This window comes from Squalius cephalus, assembly GCF_949319135.1.
Source record: "Squalius cephalus genome assembly, chromosome: 13".
Classification (NCBI taxonomy): Eukaryota; Metazoa; Chordata; class Actinopteri; order Cypriniformes; family Leuciscidae; genus Squalius; species Squalius cephalus.
This window is the reverse complement of record NC_137134.1, coordinates 10,898,612-10,908,248: the sequence shown is the minus strand read 5'-3', so window position 1 is coordinate 10,908,248 and position 9,637 is coordinate 10,898,612. Positions and strand designations below refer to the sequence as shown.

The 9,637-nt window shown below is 42.7% G+C and overlaps 1 protein-coding gene across 1 annotated transcript in view; it reads right to left on the bottom strand.

Annotated features, from left to right (window-relative positions):
* Positions 1–9,637, bottom strand: part of LOC307169343 (uncharacterized protein) — an 83,903-nt gene that overhangs the window by 23,693 nt on the left and 50,573 nt on the right. The window lies entirely within an intron of this gene.

Genomic DNA, 9,637 nt, shown 5'->3' with positions numbered 1-9,637 from the left:
GGGCCTCTGTGAAAAGGGCATGTAATTAAAAGTGGTTAGAAGGCAGCTGAGGCTTTTGTAATTTTTTTATATAAGCCTATTTCATTTACCTCAGGAGTGTTTTCTATGTGGCTGCGAGTGGTAAAAAAAGTGTACGACTTGAGACTGCTACAATTCAACTATGACCATGGATTAACAACACATTTACACATTTAACCAAATCAAAATTTATTTTCATATGGCTTGTCACGAACCATGCCAGTATTGAGTGCACAATGCAGGAGAGTACAACAAAAACAGTCTTTAATTGTTAATGTTCCAAGGGCTATAGTGCTGTCAATCGATTAAAAAAAATAACTAGATTAATCACACATTTTTTTCTGTGATTAATAGCAATTAAAAACACTTAAGTTTTTTATACATTTTATAATGAATTCATTTCACAGTTAATCTCCAATGTATGAGAGACAACATAAAGACAGTATATTTTACTTGTTTAATGGCATCTTTTTATGAATGAAGGCCAGTATCACTGATTTTTGTTGATTTTTTAAAATTATATAACAACTTTGAATTTAAAGCAGGGCTCAGTAGTTTCGGGATTTCTTCGCTGTATTCTCGCTTTTTGCTCACAGGTTTCTCTCTAGAGCTCCCCCCACAGCTTCGGAATAGATATTTGACAACACTGTTGTAAAAACTCGTTGGCGATTCTCAGACACCAGAGGCTAGTAGATCAACGACATCAAAGCAGATGGGACATTCTTTAAAACGTCTTATTCATTCGGGTTCGAACAGCGTGAGGGAGCGCAATAATGACAGCATTTTAGCAGATTTCTTTTGGCCGTAAAGCAATTGTTTACATCGCGAGACCTGATATCACGCGATACTTCCTGACGCGGCGGCCCGCCGGCTCAAAGTTGCAAGTGCGGATTTTCCGCTCACGGGCACCAGGGGGGTGCGAAACGACCACCATTCAACCCGAAATAAGTAATATAACCATTCCAATGACTCCGAAGCTGTTCAGTTAAGGTAAAAAAAGTTACTTAGTTCACCTTTAAGTGAACTTCAAACAATCCTCACATAAACCCATAATATATGTCATATTGACCTATCTAACAGGTAGAACATACAGAAAATGTCTAACAGGTAGATCATAAAGAAATTAAATATTATCAAACAATTTGCACATAAATGATCAAAAGTTATTTAGTCAAGAGCAGTGAGAAGTTTCCTTTCGAAAGGAAAGGGGGAACGCCTCAGCATGACTGATGACTGAAACACTGTATAATCACGACAATCGTATTCAGCCATGACGTCATCCTCTAGCACAACCAGGAAGTGTAAAAGGGGCGCCTAGAGAACATGTCATCCTCTTTTCGTCTTCAGGGACTGTTTCACTGACACTGAGTTACGAAAAAAATTATGGCCGGAAACAAGTGCTTTAGGAAGTGTGCCGATCCATGTGAGAGGTTTCTCACACCTAGTGACACTCACGACTTACGTGTGCTTTGTCTGGGTGAAGAGCACGCACGCGCTGTCCTTGAGGGGACGGTGTGCGCAAACTGTGTCCATTCTTGTCTGTCTCTTTTCTCAAGGGAGGAGGGACATTCATCTTTGCCCTGTGGTTCGGGTCCCGCTCATTCCGAGGCCGAGTGGAGACTCAGATCGTGGAAATCTCAGAGGGAATGCGAAAGCACAGGTATGTGTCGATGCCTCCCGTTGAGGAGACGTTTACAAGCCATCTCTCGCAAGGGTAGACATCGACACTAAGAGCTCCAACCCTGCCATATAGACCACTTCAGACCACATCTTGTCTAAATGGCAGGGCATACGCGGTGGCAGGTCAGGCTGCGCTGCACACAATGGCAGGGTAAGGGTTTAACCCCAGGTGCGGTGGCTAAGTTGCGCCGCACCACAGACCTGGCTCTCTGGGCCACCAAACAGACGGCTGCCGCGATCAGACGATCGTTGACGGCCATGGTGGCCAAGGAGAGGCATCTGTGGGTGAACTTGGCAGGCATCGGGGAGAAAGAGAAAGCTTTTCTCCTCGATGCCCCAGTTTCGCCCTCTGAGCTATTCGGGACCTCCGTTGAGGCGGTGGTCGGAAAGTTCAGGGAGGCGAAGACGCGCTCAGTGGCATACAGATCTTGCATACCGTGCCGTGAAGGCCCACACCCAGACAGCCTGGGGGTCCTGGCCTGTCTCGTTCCGAGGATCGTAGACGGGGCCACTGGGACTCAGTTGCCGCTCATGCCCCTCCTCCTGGCAGCAGTAGGTCAACGAGGCGGCGCGAGTCCAGGAGGAAGATGCATGGTGTCAGGGAAGTAGCATAGGCCAGAAGCGAGCGTCCTGGCACAAGCAGAGGCAGGTAATCGCCTCCTTCCCTGTGCACACCCTCCTTTTCCTTTTTCCCCCTTAGTCCATAACATTAGACCCAACGAGCTGAACCGATGATGACTTTTTTTGTGTGACCAACCAAAAGACCAACCGATCATACTGAGAAACATCCCCTGTAGCCTCACAGCGCCATTAGCAGAGTAGCTGGCACTAGGTGCCTCCTCCAGTTAAAACAAATTACTATTACTCTGGTAGCCCAGATCTGAAGTCAGCTAATTTGAGTAGTGATAAGCACAGGTAACAGGTTTCCTCCCTGTGGGCTTATAGGCATGGTTAGGCTTCCTCTCACTCCAGAGAGTTATCTGCTGAGGCCTCCGCTCTCTAGAGCTCGACAGAGTGTCTATAAATTTTAATTCACTTAGTGATTTTTTTTTTCAGGTCTCCTCTCATGCGAGAATCATCATACTGAGGCCTCCGGTTTTAGAGCCCCATGCAGGCAGCCCGGCCCTGCTGCAGGTAGAGGTAGATAAGGGGTCACTCTCTTAAATGGCAGAGAGTTTTTTGGTCCTTTGCCTCTCAGGCTCTGAGCTGGATTTATCTAACATAGTTGTTTTATCACAATAGAAAAACTAGTTTAAGACCACTTGGGTGTGAGTATGGCAGGCCTCCTCTTCTTAGAGTCTCTCTGCTAAGGCCCTGCTCCCCATAGAAATACCCTGCTAACCAGGGGAGTACTAGGCTTACTCGGCGGCTATCCGTGAGATGGAGCACTCTTTATAAATACCCTGCTAAATAGGGGAGTACTACGTCATCCTAAGAGAGGTTATTTGACCACTGTCTCGAATTTAGAGACGTATACCGCCATGGGCTGATGTATTTATGGGATTTATATTATAAAGAGTGCTCCATCTCACGGATAGCTGCCGAGTAAGCCTAGTACTCCCCTTGTTCCCCTGGGTCGTTATGCAGAGTACTTAACCTCTTGTTGAGTTTCTAGCAGGCCCTCAGAAAGTTTGGGCCTCTATGCTTCCAGTAGGCAGGTGTGTTAAGGTGACAGGCTTCCTGTGTTAGCCTCCCTTATATGGCCAGGCCTCCTTCAAATGCAGACTCCAGTACTCCCCTTAGTCTAGGGTCGTTAAGCTGAGTAGCCGTAGTAGTATGAGCCATATTTCTGAGAAAGCACATAAGGATGTCGTAGGCTTCCTCTCATTTTGAGAGTTGTCATGCTGAGGCCTCCATCCTCCAGAGTTCCGAGCAGATAGATCTGGTCTCTGCATCGAGAGGAGGCCTCTCTCTTAATTCAGAGAGTTGTGTTTAGGCCCTTCGCTTCTTCAGCTCTGTGTTGCGCCTAGCTAGAGCTTAGCTGGTTCTTAAAGGGATACTTCACCTCTGGAAAGATGAATGTGTATTTAAAATGGGTCATTTATGTAGAAGAAATGTGAAATTATTTTTGAATTTGGAGCTTTCTAGACTGAGAAAAGCCAGAAAATGTATTTGTGGCTTATGTGGATGAAAGACAACAACTCCCAGAATGCACTTGCTTCACTGCTCTACGAGGCCACTCCCAAGCCAGGTCTACCGGAAAGAGCGCACAGTTAAACAACAAGACTAGGCTACTAGTGAGTCTCCGTGACGAGTATGCCCGGGATTTCGAGATCGCCCAAAATGTCCGGGATTCGGCTTTTGCGTTCTACAGTCACCATTCATTATGTTTACTGTGGCGAGCAGGACGAGACTGAGGGCAGTGGGAGAACGGCGCGAGGCCGGTGGCGTGATTACTGATGAGCGACACCTGTGAGATGCACCGGTCTCATATCTCTCATGGAGGAGCGGGAATTTTCTTAGCAATGTTAAAACGCACATCAACCGATCACTTGTTTAGCGTTCATGTAAACACTACATTCAGATTCACCAATCGGAATGAATTCAGTTAGATTGAAACAAAAGGTGTGCATGTAAACAATGAATGGCAACTGCAGAGAAAGCAAAAGCCGAATCCCGAACATTTTGGACGATCTCGACGGCCGGACAGGTCCGGGAAAAAGAGGATGGTAACCCCTACTACTCAGCTTTCTCCACAGAACAAGAGCCTGCTAGCTTAGCTTCCAAAAAAAGATGGCTGACACTATGTGTACATTCTGTGAGTAAGATCCCCCCCTCTATGGGCAGGTTGAAAACATGCGGGACAGCCCCTACTACTGGCTGTAGTCTTTAGCCTCTGGCCAAAAAATTCTGGATTTTTCCAGACAAAAAATACATAAATCTCTCGTCTCAGGGGGATATGAGGGTGGAAAGCACGGTAATTCGAAAATACTACAGGTTTTCTACTAATACAAAGCTCAGGCACGTGCACAGGTAGGGCTCAACCTGTGCAGAGCACATGCCCTTTTTGCCCTCACACTCCGAAGTGCCCTTTTTTTGGTGGTGTTTCTTTTTTCTTTTTTTTTCTTTTTTAAATCAATGCTAGTATCATCCTTTACGTCTGTCTGTCTGTTTTACAAATATTTAGCCAATGAAAGTTCTTAAACCGAGCTTGTGTAAATCTTATTCGATCCTCAAGCTGTCAGTAAGCTGATAACTCCGCCTCCTCCTGAATCAACTGAAGTTCCACAGCAGCCGCACAGTAGACAGCAGCTGAACGAAGTTTTGCGAAAGGTAAATAAATATCTTGTTGTTTGAATAAGTACTACTAAACACTATGTCTTTAAAGGCTCATATTTTATTTATTTGATGACTCACTGACTGAGACATGTGGGACGTCGCCTGAGAGAGAGGTCTAGGCTAGCATTTGCCATCTTCATAGCCAATACATAGCCTAACGCAAATAACTTAAATATCCTGTGCATACAGTAGTATTTCATCTTTTATAAAATGCGATTTTGGCCAAATGTATTTTACAACAGGAAAAACAAACTAGTTTGTAACCTGTTGATGAAAATGTAATGTGATACCGCCTGCGCCGTTTTAATGACGGACAAAAAAATGCACATTTGCACACATTCGCTGGTCAAAAACTATATATTGATAAGTAATACAACAACGTATAGTTTGTTTTTACCATTGGAAAATCATAACAGGTGCGCCCCCGCGCTGTTTCGTACTGGAACTTAGCCTACACAAAGCGATCCTCATCACCTAGGTAACATATTTCTAAGAAATTTCTTCTTTGATTTATGATTGCTGATACACTTAATTTATTAACATTTAGGCTAATCATGTTATGGTAATAATATTCAATTATGGTTAATTCAAGGCTGTTAATATGCATGTATTCGCTATCTAGCTAATTTATAATCTATATTATTCTATACTCTCCATTTATTTGGACATAATTACTCAAATTATATTTCAAAATAGTTTGTCAAAAATACTTGACTCATTGCTCTACCTTCCCCTCTTCTCAATGTCATACATAATCATGGTAACCAAATAATACAAATTAGCTTATAAAACCAAACAGAATAGCTAAAAAAGAGAATATGAAGAGTTCAGATGCAAAAGCCTCTAAGTGCCATCTGAAAATTTCTTCTAGAATGATCTTTTTTATCAAGCTCATATATTTAAGTTCAGTAATTTCACTTAAATGGCAATGAAAATTAGCTATTAATTGTCATTTAAGTGAAATTACTGAACTTAAATATACGAGCTTGATAAAAATTATCATTCTAGAAGAAATTTTCAGATGGCACTTAGAGGCTTTTGCATCTGAACTCTCTCTCTCTCTCTCTCTCTCTCTCTCTCTCTCTCTCTCTATATATATATATATATATATATATTTCTCTGCAAAGTTCATAAAAAAAGTGCATAAAGTTCAATAAAAAAAAAACAGAATTTTTTAGCTATTCTGTTTGGTTTTGTAAGCTAATTTGTATTATTTGGTTAACATGTTTATGTATGAGTCAAGTATTTTTGACATATATTTCTATAAATGCAATTTAAAAAAGAGGGAGTACACAAGAGCAACAGAAGGTTGCTGTTGTATTTAGGTTAAGAGGCCCTTAAAACCCTGTTTATCTATATTATCTATATTATTATTATGGTTGTTATTAATCGTGAATAAATCTAAAGCTTTTGAGACTATTATTTTGTGTTATTGAATTTGTCATGAAGACGTGACCATTTCTTCCTTTTATGTAGGCTTACTAAATAATTTTGATATAAAAAAAGGGAGGGGGGTGCCCTTTTTCAGTTTCAGCACATGCCCCTCAAAAGGTCTGTGCACGGCCCTGACAAAGCTTAATGCTAAATCCTGAAATATCCCTTTAAAAGGTATGGTAGGCCTCCTTAGGAGAGTCATCCTGCTGAGGCCTGCATGCAAACAGCTTTGCGGGTAGTAGTACTGAAAAATGGCCCTCTTGATAACGAAGAGTTGATCTTAGGCCCTTTGTCTGAGCTCTGCACTATGAACTTTTCACACTTTGAGAATAAGCTCTTAGAATAAGACCACATTGGTGTAAGTGTGGCAGGCCTTCTCTGCTCTTAGAGTCGTCCTGCTGAGGAGCTATCGTCTCTGGCTAGATAACTCTTTTCGTTCATTTACATTTAAGACTTTATTTAAATGATTTAAGACTGCTCTTATGAGGATACTCGACAAAACGGACATTTTGGCATAAGTGTGTGTTATTTTACGTTCAAGCGCAAAAGAGAACTCTGGTGTTCTGTATGTGCGCACAATACTGGTGCGCGTCTTTCTGTGCGTCGTGTGTGTGTGTGTGTGTGTGTGTGTGTGTGTCACAGACAGGAGGACACTCACAGCCAGCGCGTTCTCTTTTGTCTTGTCGCGCTTGAATGGTTTAAAAGCATTTGCATGAAGAAGAGCGTGATCATATAATGTAGGACGCTATCCAAAGGATGCCTGAAAAAACGGATGCTGTATTAATTGCGTACATTTCTTTAACGCAATTTAAACCCCTGAAATAAAAATTTACTGTTTTTTAGCTTTTAGTATGAATATGTTAGTCTTAAGGTTATGAATAAGCTGGTGTGTTCCAAAACAATGACAAAAATTCACATTTAGGAGAAATAAGCAGGGTTTGAAAATTACTTTTTCACTCACAGGCCAATTTGGCTACTAAATTTTTAAGTTACTGGCCAATCAGAACTTCTACTTGCCAAAAAAAATAAAATAATAATTGAACTAGATTAACTACTTCACAGCCATACATATATCTAAACTGTGATGTATTTAATCTGGTTAATTTCTGTTCGGCAGTACACGCATGCTCAGCATTAGCTGCTCGTGTTAGCTGTACTGTATCAGCTAACAGTATCAGCTGTACTGGAGTAACATATACTCCGGGATATTGGTTTATTTAGAGTCGAAGAGACTTTCAGGCACGTCCGAAAGCAAATAACTTTAGAAAACTGTGGATCAGCGCTGACTCAAGACATGAACTATTTTAAACGATTCAGTTCGATTTAGTTACCGGTTTAAAAGAACGATTCGTTCACGAACCAGACATCACTACTGTTTTGGACCATTACCGTTTTACCGGTTTGGAGATGTGAGTTTGGTTGCTCAAACGCACAAGTTTTATTCCGTTTTTCCAACTGTATGTTGGTTAAGAATGAAATGGCTATGAAATCTCTACTATTGAATCCAACGTATCATCACCTCGGATTCACTTCCATGGTGCTGTCAAGTATGACTTGCAGTCTCTCGTTTCTGGTGTGATACTTCGAAATGCGCATAAAAACAGGGTGATGGAAACATAGCTATTGATTGTGAAGTCTTGTACATATCTACACTGCATTTCTGAGCGCTCATTATTTATTAAACATTTTATGTGTATAACTATTTACAACAAAGCCTAAGATTCGCCCACAATCATAAGACTAAATCAAAAATAAATTAATAATATAACAATAAAATTAAATAAAACTGTGACCAAAACAATATATAGAAGGATCTCAAAGTCTCAAAATCTCAAGATTTCAATCTTTTTGATAAAATCTCAATAAGGTTTCCTCAATAATGGTATTATCCTTCTAGCGTCGCAGTGCACTTTAGCTGGGGTCCAGCAAAATGTTTAGCTATGTCCAGCAAATTGGACATCCAAAGAGACATGGCTGGGGTGGATGGTTCCAACCACAATTTTAGAATAACCTTTTTAGCAGCAGTAAGGGCAGCAGACAGAATCCTCCTTTGATGGACAGACAGGGACAGTTAAGAATCATCCAGCAAAAGAAAAATCAAACGTTCCTTTTGGATTGGAGTCCTCAGAAGATCTGTCAGTAAGTCCTGGACTGAAGACCAGAATGGCTCAATTCAAGAACAGCCTGCCTTACACACGTGACACAAAGGATCAGACTTTCTTTTCATTTTATACAATAAACAGGGAATGGCATATGCTTTATAAATTAACTTATAATGTATAATTTAGTGAGCCAGATTTTTTGAGGTAGCAAAACAATTCCCCCAGACAGTGTCCCAATCAATCACGGTGTTAAGTTGGCTCTCCCAGAAGTCCTCAGTCAGAATGTTTGAGTACTGTCGTACCACAAGTGATTTATAAATTATACTCACAATACCTCTAGAAACCATACTGGAATCTTTCCAGTTTATCATAGGATGAGGATATATTTTAGTCAACCAGGGTACTCCATAAGCTTTTAGCGCAGATCTCAGTCTTAAATACAAAAAGAAGTCCGCGAGATCGCTCCGGAGCCTACTTCAGCCCATGAGCCTGCTCCAGAGCCAGAGAGTCTGCTCCATAGCCCACTCCAGTTCATGAGTCCGCTCCAGAGGCCGCTCCAGCCCGTGACTCCGGTCCAGAGCCCGCTCCAGCCCATGAGTCTGCTCCAAAGACCACTCCAGCCCATGAGTCCGGTCCAGAGCCCACTGCAGCCCTTGATTCTGCTCCAGAGCCCACTCCAGCCTGTGAGTCCGCTCCAGATCCCACTCCAGCCCTTGATTCTACTCCAGAGCCTGCTTCAGCTCGTGAGTCTGCTCCAGAGCCCGCTTCAGCCCTTGATTCTGCTCCAGAGCCCGCTTTACCCCATGATTCTGCTCCAGAGCCCACTTCAGCCCATGAGTCTGCTCCAGAGCCACTTCAGCCCTTGATTCTGCTCCAGAGCCGCTTCATCAGCCCTTGAGTCTGCTCCAGAGCCGCTTCAGCCCTTGATTCTGCTCCAGAGCCGCTTCAGCCCTTGATTCTGCTCCAGAGCCACTTCAGCCCATGAGTCTGCTCCAGAGCCACTTCAGCCCATGATTCTGCTCCAGAGCCGCTTCAGCCCTTGATTCTGCTCCAGAGCCGCTTCAGCCCATGAGTCTGCTCCAGAGCCGCTTCAGCCCTTGATTCTGCTCCAGAGCCGCTTCAGC